Source organism: Ranitomeya imitator, chromosome 1 (genome assembly GCF_032444005.1).
Source record: "Ranitomeya imitator isolate aRanImi1 chromosome 1, aRanImi1.pri, whole genome shotgun sequence".
Classification (NCBI taxonomy): Eukaryota; Metazoa; Chordata; class Amphibia; order Anura; family Dendrobatidae; genus Ranitomeya; species Ranitomeya imitator.
Genome location: NC_091282.1, coordinates 18933755 through 18961255, shown reverse-complemented (window position 1 = coordinate 18961255; position 27501 = coordinate 18933755). Strand labels below are relative to the sequence as shown.

Below are 27501 nucleotides of genomic sequence, written 5' to 3'. Positions count from 1 at the left end.
GGACAGGGAGGGGAAAGATACGGGACAGGGAGAGGGAAGAGACGGGACAGGGAAGAGGCGGGACAGGGAAGAGACGGGACAGGGAGGGGAAAGAGACGGGACTGGGAGAGGGAAGAGACGGGACAGGGAGAGGGAGGAGACGGGACAGGGAGGGGGAAGAGACGGGACAGCGAGAGGGAAGAGACGGGACAGGGAGAGGGAAGAGACGGGACAGGGAGGGGAAAGAGACGGGACTGGGAGAGGGAAGAGACGGGACAGGGAGAGGGAAGAGATGGGACAGGGAGGGGGAAGAGATGGGACAGGGAGAGGGAAGAGATGGGACAGGGAGAGGGAAGAGACAGGACAGGGAAGAGACGGGACAGGGAGAGGGAAGAGACGGGACAGGGAGAGGGAAGAGACGGGACAGGGAAGAGACGGGACAGGGAAGAGACGGGACAGGGAGGGGGAAGAGACGGGACAGGGAGAGGGAAGAGACGGGACAGGGAGAGGGAAGAGATGGGACAGGGAAGAGACGGGACAGGGAGGGGAAAGAGACGGGACAGGGAGGGGGAAGAGACGGGACAGGGAGAGGGAAGAGGCGGGACAGGGAAGAGACGGGACAGGGAGGGGAAGAGATGGGACAGGGAGAGGGAAGAGACGGGACAGGGAGAGGGAAGAGACGGGACAGGGAAGAGACAGGACAGGGAGAAGGAAGAGACTGGACAGGGAAGAGACAGGACAGGGAGAGGGAAGAGACGGGACAGAGAGAGGGAAGAGACGGGACAGGGAGAGGGAAGAGACGGGACAGGGAGAGGGAAGAGACGGGAGAGGGAAGAGACGGGACAGGGAGCACAGAGACGGGACGGAGAGCGCAGAGACGGGACGGAGAGCGCAGAGACGGGACGGAGAGCGCAGAGACGGGACAGAGAGCGCAGAGACGGGACAGGTAGAGGGAAGATACGGGACAGGGAGAGGGAAGAGACGGGAGAGGGAAGAGACCGGACAGAGAGGGAAGAGACGGGACAGGGAGAGGGAAGAGACAGGACAGGGAGAGACAAGAGACGGGACAGGGAGAGAGAAGAGACGGGACAGGGAGGGGGAAGATACGGGACAGGGAGGGGGAAGAGACGGGACAGGGAGAGGGAAGAGACGGGACAGGGAGAGGGAAGAGACGGGAGAGGGAAGAGACGGGACAGGGAGAGGGAAGAGACGGGACAGAGAGAGGGAAGAGACGGGACAGGGAGAGGGAAGAGACGGGACAGGGAGAGGGAAGAGACGGGAGAGGGAAGAGATGGGACAGGGAGAGGGAAGAGACGGGACAGGGAGAGGGAAGAGACGGGAGAGGGAAGAGACGGGACAGGGAGAGGGAAGAGACGGGACAGGGAGAGGGAAGAGACGGGACAGGGAGAGGGAAGAGACGGGACAGGGAGAGGGAAGAGACGGGACAGGGAGAGGGAAGAGACGGGACAGGGAGGGGGAAGAGACGGGACAGGGAGGGGGAAGAGACGGGACAGGGAGGGGGAAGAGACGGGACAGGGAGGGGGAAGAGACGGGACAGGGAGGGGGAAGAGACGGGACAGGGAGGGGGAAGAGACGGGACAGGGAGAGGGAAGAGACGGGAGAGGGAAGAGATGGGACAGGGAGAGGGAAGAGACGGGACAGGGAGAGGGAAGAGATGGGACAGGGAAGAGACGGGACAGGGAGGGGGAAGAGACGGGACAGGGAGAGGGAAGAGACGGGAGAGGGAAGAGACGGGACAGGGAGAGGGAAGAGACGGGACAGGGAGAGGGAAGAGACGGGAGAGGGAGAGGGAAGAGACGGGACAGGGAAGAGATGGGACAGGGAGGGGGAAGAGACGGGACAGGGAGAGGGAAGAGACGGGACAGGGAGGGGGAAGAGACGGGACAGGGAGGGGGAAGAGACGGGACAGGGAGAGGGAAGAGACGGGACAGGGAGGGGGCAGAGACGGGACAGGGAGAGGGAAGAGACGGGACAGGGAGAGGGAAGAGACGGGACAGGGAGAGGGAAGAGACAAATCTCAATCTATGTTCTCTCTTCATTCCTGCGTTTGTGTCACTTTTCTGCCTCTCTTGGTGTTTCCTCCTGTCCTTGTTCCCATTTGCGCCCGTTGACGCCTCTTCTCTGCGCCTCTTTATGTTCCCCGTACTGCGGAGGATTTAGAGTTTCCAGATGTTTCTTCTTATTCATCAGTTTAGATTTTTTATAAGTCACAGAATGTGTCAGAGCGACCGGGAACAGAGTCCGGAGCAGCGTCACTCGTCATCGCTGTGTCCGGTGCTAGTCCTATGTCAGTCCTATGTCATTCCTATGTCAGTCCTATGTCATTCCTATGTCATTCCTATGTCATTCCTATGTCAGTGCCGTGTCATTCCTATGTCAGTCCTATGTCAGTCCTATGTCAGTCCTATGTCAGTCCTATGTCATTCTTATGTCAGTCCTATGTCAGTGCCGTGTCAGTGCCATGTCAGTCCTGTGTCAGTCCTGTGTCAGTCCTATGTCAGTCCTATGTCAGTTGTCCGTCCTGATCTTAGGTGTAAACTTTTCCGCTTTCCTTTTTGTGCAGATATCGACGGCTGCAGACGTCTCCCCAGGAGCAGCGCTCAGTTCATGAGCTGACAGGCGGCACTGACAAGGTAAGAGTGCGGAGACTGCAGGAGAGGGGTGTAGTGTCTTCTGTATCACTACTCCCATCATCCCTGACCCCGGAGCTCACAATCTAATCTCCTATCACACAATGTATCACTACTCCCATCATCCCCGACCCCGGAGCTCACAGTCTAATCTCCTATCACACAATGTATCACTACTCCCATCATCCCTGACCCCGGAGCTCACAGTCTAATCTCCTATCACACAGTGTATCACTACTCCCATCATCCCCGACCCCGGAGCTCACAGTCTAATCTCCTATCACACAGTGTATCACTACTCCCATCATCCCCGACCCCAGAGCTCACAATCTAATCTCCTATCACACAGTGTATCACTACTCCCATCATCCCCGACCCCAGAGCTCACAATCTAATCTCCTATCACACAGTGTATCACTACTCCCATCATCCCTGACCCCGGAGCTCACAATCTAATCTCCTATCACACAGTGTATCACTACTCCCATCATCCCTGACCCCGGAGCTCACAATCTAATCTCCTATCACACAGTGTATCACTACTCCCATCATCCCTGACCCCGGAGCTCACAATCTAATCTCCTATCACACAGTGTATCACTACTCCCATCATCCCTGATCCCGGAGCTCACAATCTAATCTCCTATCACACAATGTATCACTACTCCCATCATCCCCGACCCCGGAGCTCACAATCTAATCTCCTATCACACAATGTATCACTACTCCCATCATCCCCGACCCCGGAGCTCACAATCTAATCTCCTATCACACAATGTATCACTACTCCCATCATCCCTGACCCCAGAGCTCACAATCTAATCTCCTATCACACAGTGTATCACTACTCCCATCATCCCCGACCCCGGAGCTCACAATCTAATCTCCTATCACACAGTGTATCACTACTCCCATCATCCCCGACCCCGGAGCTCACAATCTAATCTCCTATCACACAGTGTATCACTACTCCCATCATCCCTGACCCCAGAGCTCACAGTCTAATCTCCTATCACACAGTGTATCACTACTCCCATCATCCCCGACCCCGGAGCTCACAATCTAATCTCCTATCACACAGTGTATCACTACTCCCATCATCCCCGACCCCGGAGCTCACAATCTAATCTCCTATCACACAGTGTATCACTACTCCCATCATCCCTGACCCCAGAGCTCACAGTCTAATCTTCTATCACACAGTGTATCACTACTCCCATCATCCCTGACCCCGGAGCTCACAATCTAATCTCCTATCACACAGTGTATCACTACTCCCATCATCCCCGACCCCGGAGCTCACAGTCTAATCTCCTATCACACAGTGTATCACTACTCCCATCATCCCCGACCCCGGAGCTCACAATCTAATCTCCTATCACACAATGTATCACTACTCCCATCATCCCTGATCCCGGAGCTCACAATCTAATCTCCTATCACACAATGTATCACTACTCCCATCATCCCCGACCCCGGAGCTCACAATCTAATCTCCTATCACACAATGTATCACTACTCCCATCATCCCTGATCCCGGAGCTCACAATCTAATCTCCTATCACACAATGTATCACTACTCCCATCATCCCTGACCCCGGAGCTCACAATCTAATCTCCTATCACACAGTGTATCACTACTCCCATCATCCCTGACCCCGGAGCTCACAATCTAATCTATCACACAGTGTATCACTACTCCCATCATCCCTGACCCCGGAGCTCACAATCTAATCTCCTATCACACAGTGTATCACTACTCCCATCATCCCCGACCCCAGAGCTCACAATCTAATCTCCTATCACACAATGTATCACTACTCCCATCATCCCCGACCCCGGAGCTCACAATCTAATCTATCACACAGTGTATCACTACTCCCATCATCCCCGACCCCAGAGCTCACAATCTAATCTCCTATCACACAGTGTATCACTACTCCCATCATCCCTGACCCCGGAGCTCACAATCTAATCTCCTATCACACAATGTATCACTACTCCCATCATCCCTGACCCCGGAGCTCACAATCTAATCTCCTATCACACAGTGTATCACTACTCCCATCATCCCTGACCCCGGAGCTCACAATCTAATCTCCTATCACACAGTGTATCACTACTCCCATCATCCCCGACCCCGGAGCTCACAATCTAATCTCCTATCACACAATGTATCACTACTCCCATCATCCCCGACCCCGGAGCTCACAATCTAATCTCCTATCACACAATGTATCACTACTCCCATCATCCCTGACCCCAGTGCTCACAATCTAATCTCCTATCACACAGTGTATCACTACTCCCATCATCCCTGACCCCGGAGCTCACAATCTAATCTCCTATCACACAGTGTATCACTACTCCCATCATCCCTGACCCCAGAGCTCACAATCTAATCTCCTATCACACAGTGTATCACTACTCCCATCATCCCCGACCCCAGAGCTCACAATCTAATCTTTCACACAGTGTATCACTACTCCCATCATCCCTGACCCCGGAGCTCACAATCTAATCTCCTATCACACAATCTATCACTACTCCCATCATCCCTGACCCCGGAGCTCACAATCTAATCTCCTATCGCACAATGTATCACTACTCCCATCATCCCTGACCCCGGAGCTCACAATCTAATCTCCTATCACACAGTGTATCACTACTCCCATCATCCCCGACCCCGGAGCTCACAATCTAATCTTTCACACAGTGTATCACTACTCCCATCATCCCTGACCCCGGAGCTCACAATCTAATCTCCTATCACACAGTGTATCACTACTCCCATCATCCCCGACCCCGGAGCTCACAATCTAATCTCCTATCACACAATGTATCACTACTCCCATCATCCCTGACCCCAGAGCTCACAATCTAATCTCCTATCACACAATGTATCACTACTCCCATCATCCCTGACCCTGGAGCTCACAATCTAATCTTCTATCACACAGTGTATCACTACTCCCATCATCCCCGACCCCGGAGCTCACAATCTAATCTCCTATCACACAATGTATCACTACTCCCATCATCCCTGACCCCAGAGCTCACAATCTAATCTCCTATCACACAATGTATCACTACTCCCATCATCCCCGACCCCGGAGCTCACAATCTAATCTCCTATCACACAGTGTATCACTACTCCCATCATCCCCGACCCCAGAGCTCACAATCTAATCTCCTATCACACAATGTATCACTACTCCCATCATCCCTGACCCCGGAGCTCACAATCTAATCTCCTATCACACAGTGTATCACTACTCCCATCATCCCTGACCCCAGAGCTCACAATCTAATCTCCTATCACACAATGTATCACTACTCCCATCATCCCTGACCCCGGAGCTCACAATCTAATCTCCTATCACACAGTGTATCACTACTCCCATCATCCCCGACCCCGGAGCTCACAATCTAATCTCCTATCACACAATGTATCACTACTCCCATCATCCCCGACCCCGGAGCTCACAATCTAATCTCCTATCACACAATGTATCACTACTCCCATCATCCCCGACCCTGGAGCTCACAATCTAATCTCCTATCACACAATGTATCACTACTCCCATCATCCCTGACCCCGGAGCTCACAATCTAATCTCCTATCACACAGTGTATCACTACTCCCATCATCCCCGACCCCGGAGCTCACAATCTAATCTCCTATCACACAATGTATCACTACTCCCATCATCCCCGACCCTGGAGCTCACAATCTAATCTCCTATCACACAATGTATCACTACTCCCATCATCCCTGACCCCAGAGCTCACAATCTAATCTCCTATCACACAATGTATCACTACTCCCATCATCCCTGACCCCGGAGCTCACAATCTAATCTCCTATCACACAATGTATCACTACTCCCATCATCCCCGACCCCAGAGCTCACAATCTAATCTCCTATCACACAATGTATCACTACTCCCATCATCCCTGACCCCGGAGCTCACAATCTAATCTCCTATCACACAATGTATCACTACTCCCATCATCCCCGACCCTGGAGCTCACAATCTAATCTCCTATCACACAATGTATCACTACTCCCATCATCCCTGACCCCAGAGCTCACAATCTAATCTCCTATCACACAATGTATCACTACTCCCATCATCCCTGACCCCGGAGCTCACAATCTAATCTCCTATCACACAGTGTATCACTACTCCCATCATCCCCGACCCCGGAGCTCACAATCTAATCTCCTATCACACAATGTATCACTACTCCCATCATCCCTGATCCCGGAGCTCACAATCTAATCTCCTATCACACAATGTATCACTACTCCCATCATCCCCGACCCCGGAGCTCACAATCTAATCTCCTATCACACAGTGTATCACTACTCCCATCATCCCTGACCCCGGAGCTCACAATCTAATCTCCTATCACACAATGTATCACTACTCCCATCATCCCTGACCCCAGAGCTCACAATCTAATCTCCTATCACACAGTGTATCACTACTCCCATCATCCCCGACCCCGGAGCTCACAATCTAATCTCCTATCACACAGTGTATCACTACTCCCATCATCCCCGACCCCGGAGCTCATAATCTAATCTCCTATCACACAATGTATCACTACTCCCATCATCCCTGACCCCAGAGCTCACAATCTAATCTCCTATCACACAGTGTATCACTACTCCCATCATCCCTGACCCCGGAGCTCACAATCTAATCTCCTATCACACAATGTATCACTACTCCCATCATCCCTGACCCCGGAGCTCACAATCTAATCTCCTATCACACAATGTATCACTACTCCCATCATCCCCGACCCCGGAGCTCATAATCTAATCTCCTATCACACAATGTATCACTGCTCCCATCATCCCCGACCCCGGAGCTCACAATCTAATCTCCTATCACACAGTGTATCACTACTCCCATCATCCCTGACCCCAGAGCTCACAGTCTAATCTCCTATCACACAATGTATCACTACTCCCATCATCCCTGATCCCGGAGCTCACAATCTAATCTCCTATCACACAATGTATCACTACTCCCATCATCCCTGATCCCGGAGCTCACAATCTAATCTATCACACAATGTATCACTACTCCCATCATCCCCGACCCCGGAGCTCACAATCTAATCTCCTATCACACAATGTATCACTACTCTCATCATCCCTGACCCCAGAGCTCACAATCTAATCTCCTATCACACAATGTATCACTACTCCCATCATCCCCGACCCTGGAGCTCACAATCTAATCTTCTATCACACAATGTATCACTACTCCCATCATCCCTGACCCCAGAGCTCACAGTCTAATCTCCTATCACACAATGTATCACTACTCCCATCATCCCCGACCCCGGAGCTCACAATCTAATCTCCTATCACACAATGTATCACTACTCTCATCATCCCTGACCCCAGAGCTCACAATCTAATCTCCTATCACACAATGTATCACTACTCCCATCATCCCCGACCCTGGAGCTCACAATCTAATCTTCTATCACACAATGTATCACTACTCCCATCATCCCCGACCCCAGAGCTCACAGTCTAATCTCCTATCACACAATGTGTCACTACTCCCATCATCCCCGACCCCGGAGCTCACAATCTAATCTCCTATCACACAGTGTATCACTACTCCCATCATCCCTGACCCCAGAGCTCACAATCTAATCTCCTATCACACAGTGTATCACTACTCCCATCATCCCTGACCCCGGAGCTCACAATCTAATCTCCTATCACACAATGTATCACTACTCCCATCATCCCTGACCCCAGAGCTCACAATCTAATCTCCTATCACACAGTGTATCACTACTCCCATCATCCCTGACCCCGGAGCTCACAATCTAATCTCCTATCACACAGTGTATCACTACTCCCATCATCCCTGACCCCGGAGCTCACAATCTAATCTCCTATCACACAATGTATCACTACTCCCATCATCCCTGACCCCAGAGCTCACAATCTAATCTCCTATCACACAGTGTATCACTACTCCCATCATCCCTGACCCCAGAGCTCACAATCTAATCTCCTATCACACAGTGTATCACTACTCCCATCATCCCTGACCCCAGAGCTCACAATCTAATCTCCTATCACACAGTGTATCACTACTCCCATCATCCCCGACCCTGGAGCTCACAGTTTAATCTTCTATCACACAGTGTATCACTACTCCCATCATCCCCGACCCCGGAGCTCACAATCTAATCTCCTATCACACAATGTATCACTACTCCCATCATCCCTGACCCCAGAGCTCACAATCTAATCTCCTATCACACAATGTATCACTACTCCCATCATCCCTGACCCCGGAGCTCACAATCTAATCTTCTATCACACAGTGTATCACTACTCCCATCATCCCCGACCCCGGAGCTCACAATCTAATCTCCTATCACACAATGTATCACTACTCCCATCATCCCTGACCCCAGAGCTCACAATCTAATCTCCTATCACACAATGTATCACTACTCCCATCATCCCCGACCCCGGAGCTCACAATCTAATCTCCTATCACACAGTGTATCACTACTCCCATCATCCCTGACCCCGGAGCTCACAATCTAATCTCCTATCACACAGTGTATCACTACTCCCATCATCCCCGACCCCGGAGCTCACAATCTAATCTCCTATCACACAATGTATCACTACTCCCATCATCCCTGATCCCGGAGCTCACAATCTAATCTCCTATCACACAATGTATCACTACTCCCATCATCCCCGACCCCGGAGCTCACAATCTAATCTCCTATCACACAGTGTATCACTACTCCCATCATCCCTGACCCCGGAGCTCATAATCTAATCTCCTATCACACAATGTATCACTACTCCCATCATCCCCGACCCCGGAGCTCATAATCTAATCTCCTATCACACAATGTATCACTACTCCCATCATCCCCGACCCCGGAGCTCACAATCTAATCTCCTATCACACAGTGTATCACTACTCCCATCATCCCCGACCCCGGAGCTCATAATCTAATCTCCTATCACACAATGTATCACTACTCCCATCATCCCTGACCCCAGAGCTCACAATCTAATCTCCTATCACACAGTGTATGACTACTCCCATCATCCCTGACCCCGGAGCTCACAATCTAATCTCCTATCACACAATGTATCACTACTCCCATCATCCCTGACCCCGGAGCTCACAATCTAATCTCCTATCACACAATGTATCACTACTCCCATCATCCCCGACCCCGGAGCTCATAATCTAATCTCCTATCACACAATGTATCACTACTCCCATCATCCCTGACCCCAGAGCTCACAATCTAATCTCCTATCACACAGTGTATCACTGCTCCCATCATCCCCGACCCCGGAGCTCACAATCTAATCTCCTATCACACAGTGTATCACTACTCCCATCATCCCTGACCCCAGAGCTCACAGTCTAATCTCCTATCACACAATGTATCACTACTCCCATCATCCCCGACCCCGGAGCTCACAATCTAATCTCCTATCACACAGTGTATCACTACTCCCATCATCCCCGACCCCGGAGCTCACAATCTAATCTCCTATCACACAATGTATCACTACTCTCATCATCCCTGACCCCAGAGCTCACAATCTAATCTCCTATCACACAATGTATCACTACTCCCATCATCCCTGACCCCAGAGCTCACAGTCTAATCTCCTATCACACAATGTATCACTACTCCCATCATCCCCGACCCCGGAGCTCACAATCTAATCTCCTATCACACAATGTATCACTACTCTCATCATCCCTGACCCCAGAGCTCACAGTCTAATCTCCTATCACACAATGTATCACTACTCCCACCATCCCCGACCCCGGAGCTCACAATCTAATCTCCTATCACACAATGTATCACTACTCTCATCATCCCTGACCCCAGAGCTCACAATCTAATCTCCTATCACACAATGTATCACTACTCCCATCATCCCCGACCCTGGAGCTCACAATCTAATCTTCTATCACACAATGTATCACTACTCCCATCATCCCCGACCCCAGAGCTCACAGTCTAATCTCCTATCACACAATGTGTCACTACTCCCATCATCCCCGACCCCGGAGCTCACAATCTAATCTCCTATCACACAGTGTATCACTACTCCCATCATCCCTGACCCCAGAGCTCACAATCTAATCTCCTATCACACAGTGTATCACTACTCCCATCATCCCTGACCCCGGAGCTCACAATCTAATCTCCTATCACACAATGTATCACTACTCCCATCATCCCTGACCCCAGAGCTCACAATCTAATCTCCTATCACACAGTGTATCACTACTCCCATCATCCCTGACCCCGGAGCTCACAATCTAATCTCCTATCACACAGTGTATCACTACTCCCATCATCCCTGACCCCGGAGCTCACAATCTAATCTCCTATCACACAATGTATCACTACTCCCATCATCCCTGACCCCAGAGCTCACAATCTAATCTCCTATCACACAGTGTATCACTACTCCCATCATCCCTGACCCCGGAGCTCACAATCTAATCTCCTATCACACAGTGTATCACTACTCCCATCATCCCTGACCCCAGAGCTCACAATCTAATCTCCTATCACACAGTGTATCACTACTCCCATCATCCCCGACCCTGGAGCTCACAATCTAATCTCCTATCACACAGTGTATCACTACTCCCATCATCCCCGACCCCGGAGCTCACAATCTAATCTCCTATCACACAGTGTATCACTACTCCCATCATCCCCGACCCCAGAGCTCACAATCTAATCTCCTATCACACAGTGTATCACTACTCCCATCATCCCTGACCCCGGAGCTCACAATCTAATCTCCTATCACACAGTGTATCACTACTCCCATCATCCCCGACCCCGGAGCTCACAGTCTAATCTTTCACACAGTGTATCACTACTCCCATCATCCCCGACCCCAGAGCTCACAATCTAATCTCCTATCACACAGTGTATCACTACTCCCATCATCCCCGACCCCGGAGCTCACAATCTAATCTCCTATCACACAATGTATCACTACTCCCATCATCCCTGACCCCGGAGCTCACAATCTAATCTCCTATCACACAGTGTATCACTACTCCCATCATCCCCGACCCCAGAGCTCACAATCTAATCTCCTATCACACAGTGTATCACTACTCCCATCATCCCTGACCCCGGAGCTCACAATCTAATCTCCTATCACACAATGTATCACTACTCCCATCATCCCTGACCCCGGAGCTCACAATCTAATCTCCTATCACACAGTGTATCACTACTCCCATCATCCCCGACCCCGGAGCTCACAATCTAATCTCCTATCACACAATCTATCACTACTCCCATCATCCCCGACCCCGGAGCTCACAATCTAATCTCCTATCACACAATGTATCACTACTCCCATCATCCCTGACCCCGGAGCTCACAATCTAATCTATCACACAGTGTATCACTACTCCCATCATCCCCGACCCCGGAGCTCACAATCTAATCTATCACACAGTGTATCACTACTCCCATCATCCCCGACCCCGGAGCTCACAATCTAACCTATCACACAATGTATCACTACTCCCATCATCCCTGACCCCAGAGCTCACAATCTAATCTCCTATCACACAATGTATCACTACTCCCATCATCCCTGACCCCAGAGCTCACAATCTAATCTCCTATCACACAGTGTATCACTACTCCCATCATCCCCGACCCCGGAGCTCACAATCTAATCTATCACACAGTGTATCACTACTCCCATCATCCCCGACCCCGGAGCTCACAATCTAACCTATCACACAATGTATCACTACTCCCATCATCCCTGACCCCAGAGCTCACAATCTAATCTTCTATCACACAGTGTATCACTACTCCCATCATCCCCGACCCCGGAGCTCACAATCTAATCTCCTATCACACAGTGTATCACTACTCCCATCATCCCCGACCCCGGAGCTCACAATCTAACCTATCACACAATGTATCACTACTCCCATCATCCCTGACCCCAGAGCTCACAATCTAATCTCCTATCACACAATGTATCACTACTCCCATCATCCCCGACCCCGGAGCTCACAATCTAATCTCCTATCACACAGTGTATCACTACTCCCATCATCCCCGACCCCAGAGCTCACAATCTAATCTCCTATCACACAGTGTATCACTGCTCCCATCATCCCCGACCCCGGAGCTCACAATCTAATCTCCTATCACACAATGTATCACTACTCCCATCATCCCCGACCCCAGAGCTCACAATCTAATCTCCTATCACACAATGTATCACTACTCCCATCATCCCTGACCCCGGAGCTCACAATCTAATCTCCTATCACACAGTGTATCACTACTCCCATCATCCCCGACCCCAGAGCTCACAATCTAATCTCCTATCACACAGTGTATCACTGCTCCCATCATCCCTGACCCTAGAGCTCACAATCTAATCTCCTATCACACAGTGTATCACTACTCCCATCATCCCCGACCCCAGAGCTCACAATCTAATCTCCTATCACACAGTGTATCACTGCTCCCATCATCCCTGACCCTAGAGCTCACAATCTAATCTCCTATCACACAGTGTATCACTACTCCCATCATCCCCGACCCTAGAGCTCACAATCTAATCTCCTATCACACAGTGTATCACTACTCCCATCATCCCCGACCCCAGAGCTCACAATCTAATCTCCTATCACACAATGTATCACTACTCCCATCATCCCTGACCCCGGAGCTCACAATCTAATCTCCTATCACACAGTGTATCACTACTCCCATCATCCCCGACCCCAGAGCTCACAATCTAATCTCCTATCACACAGTGTATCACTGCTCCCATCATCCCTGACCCTAGAGCTCACAATCTAATCTCCTATCACACAGTGTATCACTACTCCCATCATCCCCGACCCCAGAGCTCACAATCTAATCTCCTATCACACAGTGTATCACTGCTCCCATCATCCCTGACCCTAGAGCTCACAATCTAATCTCCTATCACACAGTGTATCACTACTCCCATCATCCCCGACCCCGGAGCTCACAATCTAATCTCCTATCACACAGTGTATCACTACTCCCATCATCCCCGACCCCGGAGCTCACAATCTAATCTCCTATCACACAATGTATCACTACTCCCATCATCCCCGACCCCGGAGCTCACAATCTAATCTATCACACAGTGTATCACTACTCCCATCATCCCCGACCCCAGAGCTCACAATCTAATCTCCTATCACACAATGTATCACTACTCCCATCATCCCTGACCCCAGAGCTCACAATCTAATCTATCACACAGTGTATCACTACTCCCATCATCCCCGACCCCGGAGCTCACAATCTAATCTCCTATCACACAGTGTATCACTACTCCCATCATCCCCGACCCCAGAGCTCACAGTCTAATCTCCTATCACACAGTGTATCACTACTCCCATCATCCCCGACCCTGGAGCTCACAATCTAATCTCCTATCACACAGTGTATCACTACTCCCATCATCCCTGACCCCAGAGCTCACAATCTAATCTCCTATCACACAATGTATCACTACTCCCATCATCCCTGACCCCGGAGCTCACAATCTAATCTATCACACAGTGTATCACTACTCCCATCATCCCCGACCCCGGAGCTCACAATCTAATCTCCTATCACACAGTGTATCACTACTCCCATCATCCCCGACCCCGGAGCTCACAATCTAATCTCCTATCACACAGTGTATCACTACTCCCATCATCCCTGACCCCAGAGCTCACAATCTAATCTCCTATCACACAGTGTATCACTACTCCCATCATCCCCGACCCCAGAGCTCACAATCTAATCTCCTATCACACAGTGTATCACTACTCCCATCATCCCTGACCCCGGAGCTCACAATCTAATCTATCACACAGTGTATCACTACTCCCATCATCCCCGACCCCGGAGCTCACAATCTAATCTCCTATCACACAGTGTATCACTACTCCCATCATCCCTGACCCCGGAGCTCACAATCTAATCTCCTATCACACAATGTATCACTACTCCCATCATCCCCGACCCCGGAGCTCACAATCTAATCTCCTATCACACAGTGTATCACTACTCCCATCATCCCTGACCCCAGAGCTCACAATCTAATCTCCTATCACACAGTGTATCACTACTCCCATCATCCCCGACCCCGGAGCTCACAATCTAATCTCCTATCACACAATGTATCACTACTCCCATCATCCCCGACCCCAGAGCTCACAGTCTAATCTCCTATCACACAGTGTATCACTACTCCCATCATCCCCGACCCTGGAGCTCACAATCTAATCTCCTATCACACAGTGTATCACTACTCCCATCATCCCTGACCCCGGAGCTCACAATCTAATCTCCTATCACACAATGTATCACTACTCCCATCATCCCCGACCCCAGAGCTCACAATCTAATCTCCTATCACACAATGTATCACTACTCCCATCATCCCTGACCCCGGAGCTCACAATCTAATCTCCTATCACACAGTGTATCACTACTCCCATCATCCCTGACCCCGGAGCTCACAATCTAATCTCCTATCACACAGTGTATCACTACTCCCATCATCCCTGACCCCAGAGCTCACAATCTAATCTCCTATCACACAGTGTATCACTACTCCCATCATCCCCGACCCTGGAGCTCACAATCTAATCTCCTATCACACAGTGTATCACTACTCCCATCATCCCTGACCCCGGAGCTCACAATCTAATCTATCACACAGTGTATCACTACTCCCATCATCCCCGACCCCGGAGCTCACAATCTAATCTATCACACAATGTATCACTACTCCCATCATCCCTGACCCCGGAGCTCACAATCTAATCTCCTATCACACAGTGTATCACTACTCCCATCATCCCCGACCCCGGAGCTCACAATCTAATCTCCTATCACACAGTGTATCACTACTCCCATCATCCCCGACCCCAGAGCTCACAATCTAATCTCCTATCACACAGTGTATCACTACTCCCATCATCCCTGACCCCAGAGCTCACAATCTAATCTCCTATCACACAGTGTATCACTACTCCCATCATCCCCGACCCTGGAGCTCACAATCTAATCTCCTATCACACAATGTATCACTACTCCCATCATCCCCGACCCCAGAGCTCACAATCTAATCTCCTATCACACAGTGTATCACTACTCCCATCATCCCCGACCCTGGAGCTCACAATCTAATCTCCTATCACACAATGTATCACTACTCCCATCATCCCTGACCCCGGAGCTCACAATCTAATCTCCTATCACACAGTGTATCACTACTCCCATCATCCCTGACCCCGGAGCTCACAATCTAATCTCCTATCACACAATGTATCACTACTCCCATCATCCCCGACCCCAGAGCTCACAATCTAATCTCCTATCACACAGTGTATCACTACTCCCATCATCCCTGACCCCAGAGCTCACAATCTAATCTCCTATCACACAGTGTATCACTACTCCCATCATCCCTGATCCCGGAGCTCACAATCTAATCTCCTATCACACAATGTATCACTACTCCCATCATCCCTGACCCCAGAGCTCACAATCTAATCTCCTATCACACAGTGTATCACTACTCCCATCATCCCTGACCCCGGAGCTCACAATCTAATCTCCTATCACACAGTGTATCACTACTCCCATCATCCCCGACCCCAGAGCTCACAATCTAATCTCCTATCACACAGTGTATCACTACTCCCATCATCCCTGACACCGGAGCTCACAATCTAATCTCCTATCACACAATGTATCACTACTCCCATCATCCCTGACCCCGGAGCTCACAATCTAATCTCCTATCACACAGTGTATCACTACTCCCATCATCCCTGACCCCAGAGCTCACAATCTAATCTCCTATCACACAGTGTATCACTACTCCCATCATCCCTGACCCCGGAGCTCACAATCTAATCTCCTATCACACAGTGTATCACTACTCCCATCATCCCCGACCCCAGAGCTCACAATCTAATCTCCTATCACACAGTGTATCACTACTCCCATCATCCCTGACACCGGAGCTCACAATCTAATCTCCTATCACACAGTGTATCACTACTCCCATCATCCCTGACCCCGTAGCTCACAATCTAATCTCCTATCACACAGTGTATCACTACTCCCATCATCCCTGACCCCGGAGCTCACAATCTAATCTATCACACAGTGTATCACTACTCCCATCATCCCTGACCCCAGAGCTCACAATCTAATCTCCTATCACACAATGTATCACTACTCCCATCATCCCCGACCCCAGAGCTCACAATCTAATCTCCTATCACACAATGTATCACTACTCCCATCATCCCTGACCCCGGAGCTCACAATCTAATCTCCTATCACACAATGTATCACTACTCCCATCATCCCTGACCCCGGAGCTCACAATCTAATCTTCTATCACACAGTGTATCACTACTCCCATCATCCCTGACCCCAGAGCTCACAATCTAATCTCCTATCACACAGTGTATCACTACTCCCATCATCCCCGACCCCAGAGCTCACAATCTAATCTCCTATCACACAATGTATCACTACTCCCATCATCCCTGACCCTGGAGCTCACAATCTAATCTCCTATCACACAGTGTATCACTACTCCCATCATCCCTGACCACAGAGCTCACAATCTAATCTCCTATCACACAGTGTATCACTACTCCCATCATCCCTGACCCCGGAGCTCACAATCTAATCTCCTATCACACAATGTATCACTACTCCCATCATCCCTGACCCCAGAGCTCACAATCTAATCTCCTATCACACAGTGTATCACTACTCCCATCATCCCTGACCCCGGAGCTCACAATCTAATCTCCTATCACACAATGTATCACTACTCCCATCATCCCTGACCCCGGAGCTCACAGTCTAATCTCCTATCACACAGTGTATCACTACTCCCATCATCCCCGACCCCGGAGCTCACAATCTAATCTATCACACAGTGTATCACTACTCCCATCATCCCTGACCCCGGAACTCACAATCTAATCTCCTATCACACAATGTATCACTACTCCCATCATCCCCGACCTCGGAGCTCACAATCTAATCTCCTATCACACAATGTATCACTACTCCCATCATCCCCGACCCCAGAGCTCACAATCTAATCTCCTATCACACAGTGTATCACTACTCCCATCATCCCCGACCCCGGAGCTCACAATCTAATCTCCTATCACACAATGTATCACTACTCCCATCATCCCCGACCCCGGAGCTCACAATCTAATCTCCTATCACACAATGTATCACTACTCCCATCATCCCTGACCCCGGAGCTCACAGTCTAATCTCCTATCACACAGTGTATCACTACTCCCATCATCCCTGACCCCGGAGCTCACAGTCTAATCTCCTATCACACAGTGTATCACTACTCCCATCATCCCCGACCCCAGAGCTCACAATCTAATCTCCTATCACACAGTGTATCACTGCTCCCATCATCCCCGACCCCAGAGCTCACAATCTAATCTCCTATCACACAATGTATCACTACTCCCATCATCCCCGACCCCGGAGTTCACAATCTAATCTCCTATCACACAGTGTATCACTACTCCCATCATTCCCGACCCCAGAGCTCACAATCTAATCTCCTATCACACAATGTATCACTACTCCCATCATCCCTGACCCCGGAGCTCACAATCTAATCTCCTATCACACAGTGTATCACTACTCCCATCATCCCCGACCCCGGAGCTCACAATCTAATCTATCACACAATGTATCACTACTCCCATCATCCCTGACCCCGGAGCTCACAATCTAATCTCCTATCACACAGTGTATCACTACTCCCATCATCCCCGACCCCGGAGCTCACAATCTAATCTCCTATCACACAGTGTATCACTACTCCCATCATCCCTGACCCCGGAGCTCACAATCTAATCTCCTATCACACAGTGTATCACTACTCCCATCATCCCCGACCCCAGAGCTCACAATCTAATCTCCTATCACACAGTGTATCACTACTCCCATCATCCCCGACCCCGGAGCTCACAATCTAATCTCCTATCACACAGTGTATCACTACTCCCATCATCCCCGACCCCAGAGCTCACAATCTAATCTCCTATCACACAATGTATCACTACTCCCATCATCCCTGACCCCGGAGCTCACAGTCTAATCTCCTATCACACAGTGTATCACTACTCCCATCATCCCTGACCCCGGAGCTCACAGTCTAATCTCCTATCACACAATGTATCACTACTCCCATCATCCCCGACCCCGGAGCTCACAATCTAATCTCCTATCACACAATGTATCACTACTCCCATCATCCCTGACCCCAGAGCTCACAATCTAATCTCCTATCACACAATGTATCACTACTCCCATCATCCCTGACCCCGGAGCTCACAATCTAATCTCCTATCACACAGTGTATCACTACTCCCATCATCCCCAACCCCGGAGCTCACAATCTAATCTCCTATCACACAGTGTATCACTACTCCCATCATCCCCGACCCCAGAGCTCACAATCTAATCTCCTATCACACAATGTATCACTACTCCCATCATCCCTGACCCCGGAGCTCACAGTCTAATCTCCTATCACACAGTGTATCACTACTCCCATCATCCCCGACCCCAGAGCTCACAATCTAATCTCCTATCACACAATGTATCACTACTCCCATCATCCCTGACCCCGGAGCTCACAGTCTAATCTCCTATCACACAGTGTATCACTACTCCCATCATCCCTGACCCCGGAGCTCACAGTCTAATCTCCTATCACACAATGTATCACTACTCCCATCATCCCTGACCCCAGAGCTCACAGTCTAATCTCCTATCACACAATGTATCACTACTCCCATCATCCCTGACCCCGGAGCTCACAGTCTAATCTCCTATCACACAATGCATCACTACTCCCATCATCCCTGACCCCGGAGCTCACAATCTAATCTCCTATCACACAATGTATCACTACTCCCATCATCCCTGACCCCAGAGCTCACAATCTAATCTCCTATCACACAGTGTATCACTACTCCCATCATCCCCAACCCCGGAGCTCACAATCTAATCTCCTATCACACAATGTATCACTACTCCCATCATCCCCGACCCCGGAGCTCACAATCTAATCTCCTATCACACAATGTATCACTACTCCCATCATCCCCGACCCCGGAGCTCACAATCTAATCTCCTATCACACAATGTATCACTACTCCCATCATCCCCGACCCCGGAGCTCACAATCTAATCTTCTATCACACAATGTATCACTACTCCCATCATCCCCGACCCCGGAGCTCACAATCTAATCTCCTATCACACAGTGTATCACTACTCCCATCATCCCTGACCCCAGAGCTCACAATCTAATCTCCTATCACACAGTGTATCACTACTCCCATCATCCCCGACCCCAGAGCTCACAATCTAATCTCCTATCACACAATGTATCACTACTCCCATCATCCCTGACCCCGGAGCTCACAATCTAATCTCCTATCACACAGTGTATCACTACTCCCATCATCCCTGACCCCAGAGCTCACAATCTAATCTCCTATCACACAATGTATCACTACTCCCATCATCCCCGACCCCGGAGCTCACAATCTAATCTCCTATCACACAATGTATCACTACTCCCATCATCCCTGACCCCAGAGCTCACAATCTAATCTCCTATCACACAGTGTATCACTACTCCCATCATCCTTGATCCCGGAGCTCACAATCTAATCTCCTATCACACAGTGTATCACTACTCCCATCATCCCCGACCCCGGAGCTCACAGTCTAATCTCCTATCACACAGTGTATCACTACTCCCATCATCCCCGACCCTGGAGCTCACAATCTAATCTCCTATCACACAATGTATCACTACTCCCATCATCCCTGACCCCGGAGCTCACAATCTAATCTATCACACAGTGTATCACTACTCCCATCATCCTCGACCCCGGAGCTCACAATCTAATCTCCTATCACACAGTGTATCACTACTCCCATCATCCCCGACCCCGGAGCTCACAATCTAATCTCCTATCACACAGTGTATCACTACTCCCATCATCCCCGACCCCGGAGCTCACAATCTAATCTCCTATCACACAGTGTATCACTACTCCCATCATCCCTGACCCCAGAGCTCACAATCTAATCTCCTATCACACAGTGTATCACTACTCCCATCATCCCTGACCCCAGAGCTCACAATCTAATCTCCTATCACACAGTGTATCACTACTCCCATCATCCCTGACCCCAGAGCTCACAATCTAATCTCCTATCACACAGTGTATCACTACTCCCATCATCCCTGACCCCGGAGCTCACAATCTAATCTCCTATCACACAATGTATCACTACTCCCATCATCCCTGACCCCAGAGCTCACAATCTAATCTCCTATCACACAGTGTATCACTACTCCCATCATCCCTGACCCCGGAGCTCACAATCTAATCTCCTATCACACAGTGTATCACTACTCCCATCATCCCTGACCCCGGAGCTCACAATCTAATCTCCTATCACACAGTGTATCACTACTCCCATCATCCCTGACCCCGGAGCTCACAGTCTAATCTCCTATCACACAGTGTATCACTACTCCCATCATCCCTGACCCCAGAGCTCACAGTCTAATCTCCTATCACACAGTGTATCACTACTCCCATCATCCCTGACCCCAGAGCTCACAATCTAATCTCCTATCACACAATGTATCACTACTCCCATCATCCCTGACCCCGGAGCTCACAATCTAATCTCCTATCACACAGTGTATCACTACTCCCATCATCCCCGACCCCGGAGCTCACAATCTAATCTCCTATCACACAGTGTATCACTACTCCCATCATCCCTGACTCCGGAGCTCACAATATAATCTCCTATCACACAATGTATCACTACTCCCATCATCCCCGACCCCGGAGCTCACAGTCTAATCTCTTATCACACAGTGTATCACTACTCCCATCATCCCTGACCCCGGAGCTCACAATCTAATCTCCTATCACACAGTGTATCACTACTCCCATCATCCCCGACCCCGGAGCTCACAGTCTAATCTCTTATCACACAATGTATCACTACTCCCATCATCCCCGACCCTAGAGCTCACAATCTAATCTCCTATCACACAGTGTATCACTACTCCCATCATCCCTGACCCCAGAGCTCACAGTCTAATCTCCTATCACACAATGTATCACTACTCCCATCATCCCCGACCCCAGAGCTCACAATCTAATCTCCTATCACACAATGTATCACTACTCCCATCATCCCTGACCCCGGAGCTCACAATCTAATCTCCTATCACACAGTGTATCACTACTCCCATCATCCCCGACCCCGGAGCTCACAATCTAATCTCCTATCACACAGTGTATCACTACTCCCATCATCCCCGACCCCGGAGCTCACAATCTAATCTCCTATCACACAATGTATCACTACTCCCATCATCCCCGACCCCGGAGCTCACAATCTAATCTATCACACAGTGTATCACTACTCCCATCATCCCCGACCCCAGAGCTCACAATCTAATCTATCACACAGTGTATCACTACTCCCATCATCCCCGACCCCGGAGCTCACAATCTAATCTCCTATCACACAGTGTATCACTACTCCCATCATCCCCGACCCCAGAGCTCACAATCTAATCTCCTATCACACAGTGTATCACTACTCCCATCATCCCCGACCCCAGAGCTCACAATCTAATCTCCTATCACACAGTGTATCACTACTCCCATCATCCCTGACCCCGGAGCTCACAATCTAATCTCCTATCACACAGTGTATCACTACTCCCATCATCCCCGACCCCGGAGCTCACAATCTAATCTCCTATCACACAATGTATCACTACTCCCATCATCCCTGACCCCGGAGCTCACAATCTAATCTCCTATCACACAATGTATCACTACTCCCATCATCCCTGACCCCAGAGCTCACAATCTAATCTCCTATCACACAATGTATCACTACTCCCATCATCCCCGACCCCGGAGCTCACAATCTAATCTCCTATCACACAATGTATCACTACTCCCATCATCCCTGACCCCGGAGCTCACAATCTAATATCCTATCACACAATGTATCACTACTCCCATCATCCCTGACCCCAGAGCTCACAATCTAATCTCCTATCACACAATGTATCACTACTCCCATCATCCCTGACCCCGGAGCTCACAATCTAATCTCCTATCACACAATGTATCACTGCTCCCATCATCCCTGACCCCGGAGCTCACAATCTAATCTCCTATCACACAATGTATCACTACTCCCATCATCCCTGACCCCGGAGCTCACAATCTAATCTCCTATCACACAATGTATCACTACTCCCATCATCCACGACCCCAGAGCTCACAATCTAATCTCCTATCACACAGTGTATCACTACTCCCATCATCCCCGACCCCAGAGCTCACAATCTAATCTTCTATCACACAATGTATCACTACTCCCATCATCCCTGACCCCAGAGCTCACAGTCTAATCTTCTATCACACAATGTATCACTACTCCCATCATCCCTGACCCCAGAGCTCACAATCTAATCTCCTATCACACAGTGTATCACTACTCCCATCATCCCTGACCCCGGAGCTCACAATCTAATCTCCTATCACACAATGTATCACTACTCCCATCATCCCTGACCCCGGAGCTCACAATCTAATCTCCTATCACACAATGTATCACTACTCCCATCATCCCTGACCCTGGAGCTCACAATCTAATCTCCTATCACACAATGTATCACTACTCCCATCATCCCCGACCCCAGAGCTCACAATCTAATCTCCTATCACACAATGTATCACTACTCCCATCATCCCTGACCCCAGAGCTCACAATCTAATCTCCTATCACACAGTGTATCACTACTCCCATCATCCCCGACCCCGGAGCTCACAATCTAATCTCCTATCACACAATGTATCACTACTCCCATCATCCCTGACCCCGGAGCTCACAATCTAATCTCCTATCACACAATGTATCACTACTCCCATCATCCCTGACCCTGGAGCTCACAATCTAATCTCCTATCACACAATGTATCACTACTCCCATCATCCCCGACCCCGGAGCTCACAATCTAATCTCCTATCACACAATGTATCACTACTCCCATCATCCCTGACCCCGGAGCTCACAATCTAATCTCCTATCACACAATGTATCACTACTCCCATCATCCCCGACCCCGGAGCTCACAATCTAATCTCCTATCACACAATGTATCACTACTCCCTTCATCCCCGACCCCGGAGCTCACAATCTAATCTTCTATCACACAGTGTATCACTACTCCCATCATCCCCGACCCCGGAGCTCACAATCTAATCTCCTATCACACAGTGTATCACTACTCCCATCATCCCCGACCCCGGAGCTCACAATCTAATCTCCTATCACACAGTGTATCACTACTCCCATCATCCCCGACCCCGGAGCTCACAATCTAATCTTCTATCACACAATGTATCACTACTCCCATCATCCCCGACCCCGGAGCTCACAATCTAATCTATCACACAATGTATCACTACTCCCATCATCCCTGACCCCGGAGCTCACAGTCTAATCTCCTATCACACAGTGTATCACTACTCCCATCATCCCTGACCCCAGAGCTCACAATCTAATCTCCTATCACACAATGTATCACTACTCCCATCATCCCCGACCCCAGAGCTCACAATCTAATCTTCTATGACACAGTGTATCACTACTCCCATCATCCCCGACCCCGGAGCTCACAATCTAATCTATCACACAGTGTATCACTACTCCCATCATCCCTGACCCCGGAGCTCACAGTCTAATCTCCTATCACACAGTGTATCACTACTCCCATCATCCCCGACCCCAGAGCTCACAATCTAATCTCCTATCACACAATGTATCACTACTCCCATCATCCCCGACCCCAGAGCTCACAATCTAATCTCCTATCACACAGTGTATCACTACTCCCATCATCCCCGACCCCAGAGCTCACAATCTAATCTCCTATCACACAATGTATCACTACTCCCATCATCCCTGACCCCGGAGCTCACAGTCTAATCTCCTATCACACAGTGTATCACTACTCCCATCATCCCCGACCCCAGAGCTCACAATCTAATCTCCTATCACACAATGTATCACTACTCCCATCATCCCCGACCCCAGAGCTCACAATCTAATCTCCTATCACACAGTGTATCACTACTCCCATCATCCCCGACCCCGGAGCTCACAATCTAATCTCCTATCACACAATGTATCACTACTCCCATCATCCCCGACCCCGGAGCTCACAATCTAATCTCCTATCACACAGTGTATCACTACTCCCATCATCCCTGACCCCAGAGCTCACAATCTAATCTCCTATCACACAGTGTATCACTACTCCCATCATCCCCGACCCCAGAGCTCACAATCTAATCTATCACACAGTGTATCACTACTCCCATCATCCCCGACCCCGGAGCTCACAATCTAATCTCCTATCACACAGTGTATCACTACTCCCATCATCCCCGACCCCGGAGCTCACAATCTAATCTCCTATCACACAATGTATCACTACTCCCATCATCCCTGACCCCGGAGCTCACAATCTAATCTCCTATCACACAATGTATCACTACTCCCATCATCCCTGACCCCGGAGCTCACAATCTAATCTCCTATCACACAATGTATCACTACTCCCATCATCCCTGACCCCAGAGCTCACAATCTAATCTCCTATCACACAATGTATCACTACTCCCATCATCCCTGACCCCGGAGCTCACAGTCTAATCTTCTATCACACAGTGTATCACTACTCCCATCATCCCCGACCCCGGAGCTCACAATCTAATCTCCTATCACACAATGTATCACTACTCCCATCATCCCCGACCCCGGAGCTCACAATCTAATCTCCTATCACACAATGTATCACTACTCCCATCATCCCTGACCCCGGAGCTCACAATCTAATCTCCTATCACACAATGTATCACTACTCCCATCATCCCCGACCCCAGAGCTCACAATCTAATCTCCTATCACACAGTGTATCACTACTCCCATCATCCTCGACCCCGGAGCTCACAATCTAATCTCCTATCACACAATGTATCACTACTCCCATCATCCCTGACCCCAGAGCTCACAGTCTAATCTCCTATCACACAATGTATCACTACTCCCATCATCCCCGACCCCAGAGCTCACAATCTAATCTATCACACAGTGTATCACTACTCCCATCATCCCTGACCCCAGAGCTCACAGTCTAATCTCCTATCACACAATGTATCACTACTCCCATCATCCCCGACCCCGGAGCTCACAATCTAATCTCCTATCACACAGTGTATCACTACTCCCATCATCCCCGACCCCGGAGCTCACAATCTAATCTCCTATCACACAATGTATCACTACTCCCATCATCCCTGACCCCGGAGCTCACAATCTAATCTCCTATCACACAATGTATCACTACTCCCATCATCCCTGACCCCAGAGCTCACAATCTAATCTCCTATCACACAATGTATCACTACTCCCATCATCCCCGACCCCGGAGCTCACAATCTAATCTCCTATCACACAATGTATCACTACTCCCATCATCCCCGACCCCGGAGCTCACAATCTAATCTCCTATCACACAATGTATCACTACTCCCATCATCCCTGACCCCGGAGCTCACAATCTAATCTCCTATCACACAATGTATCACTACTCCCATCATCCCCGACCCCAGAGCTCACAATCTAATCTCCTATCACACAGTGTATCACTACTCCCATCATCCTCGACCCCGGAGCTCACAATCTAATCTCCTATCACACAGTGTATCACTACTCCCATCATCCCTGACCCCAGAGCTCACAGTCTAATCTCCTATCACACAATGTATCACTACTCCCATCATCCCTGACCCCGGAGCTCACAATCTAATCTCCTATCACACAGTGTATCACTACTCCCATCATCCCTGACCCCAGAGCTCACAGTCTAATCTCCTATCACACAATGTATCACTACTCCCATCATCCCTGACCCCGGAGCTCACAATCTAATCTCCTATCACACAGTGTATCACTGCTCCCATCATCCACGACCCCAGAGCTCACAATCTAATCTTCTATCACACAATGTATCACTACTCCCATCATCCCCGACCCCGGAGCTCACAATCTAATCTATCACACAATGTATCACTACTCCCATCATCCCTGACCCCGGAGCTCACAGTCTAATCTCCTATCACACAGTGTATCACTACTCCCATCATCCCTGACCCCAGAGCTCACAATCTAATCTCCTATCACACAATGTATCACTACTCCCATCATCCCCGACCCCAGAGCTCACAATCTAATCTTCTATGACACAGTGTATCACTACTCCCATCATCCCCGACCCCGGAGCTCACAATCTAATCTCCTATCACACAGTGTATCACTACTCCCATCATCCCCGACCCCGGAGCTCACAATCTAATCTCCTATCACACAATGTATCACTACTCCCATCATCCCCGACCCCGGAGCTCACAATCTAATCTCCTATCACACAGTGTATCACTACTCCCATCATCCCTGACCCCAGAGCTCACAATCTAATCTCCTATCACACAGTGTATCACTACTCCCATCATCCCCGACCCCAGAGCTCACAATCTAATCTATCACACAGTGTATCACTACTCCCATCATCCCCGACCC

General features: G+C 49.6%; 1 protein-coding gene across 3 annotated transcripts in view; it reads left to right on the top strand.

Moving 5' to 3' along the window:
- Positions 1-27501, top strand: part of CNTFR (ciliary neurotrophic factor receptor) — a 614589-nt gene that overhangs the window by 224076 nt on the left and 363012 nt on the right. For all 3 annotated transcript variants that reach the window (XM_069745854.1, XM_069745853.1, XM_069745852.1), the window contains exon 3: positions 2564-2633. The gene's annotated coding sequence lies outside the window, so the exon portion shown is untranslated. The remainder of the gene's footprint in view (positions 1-2563; positions 2634-27501) is intronic.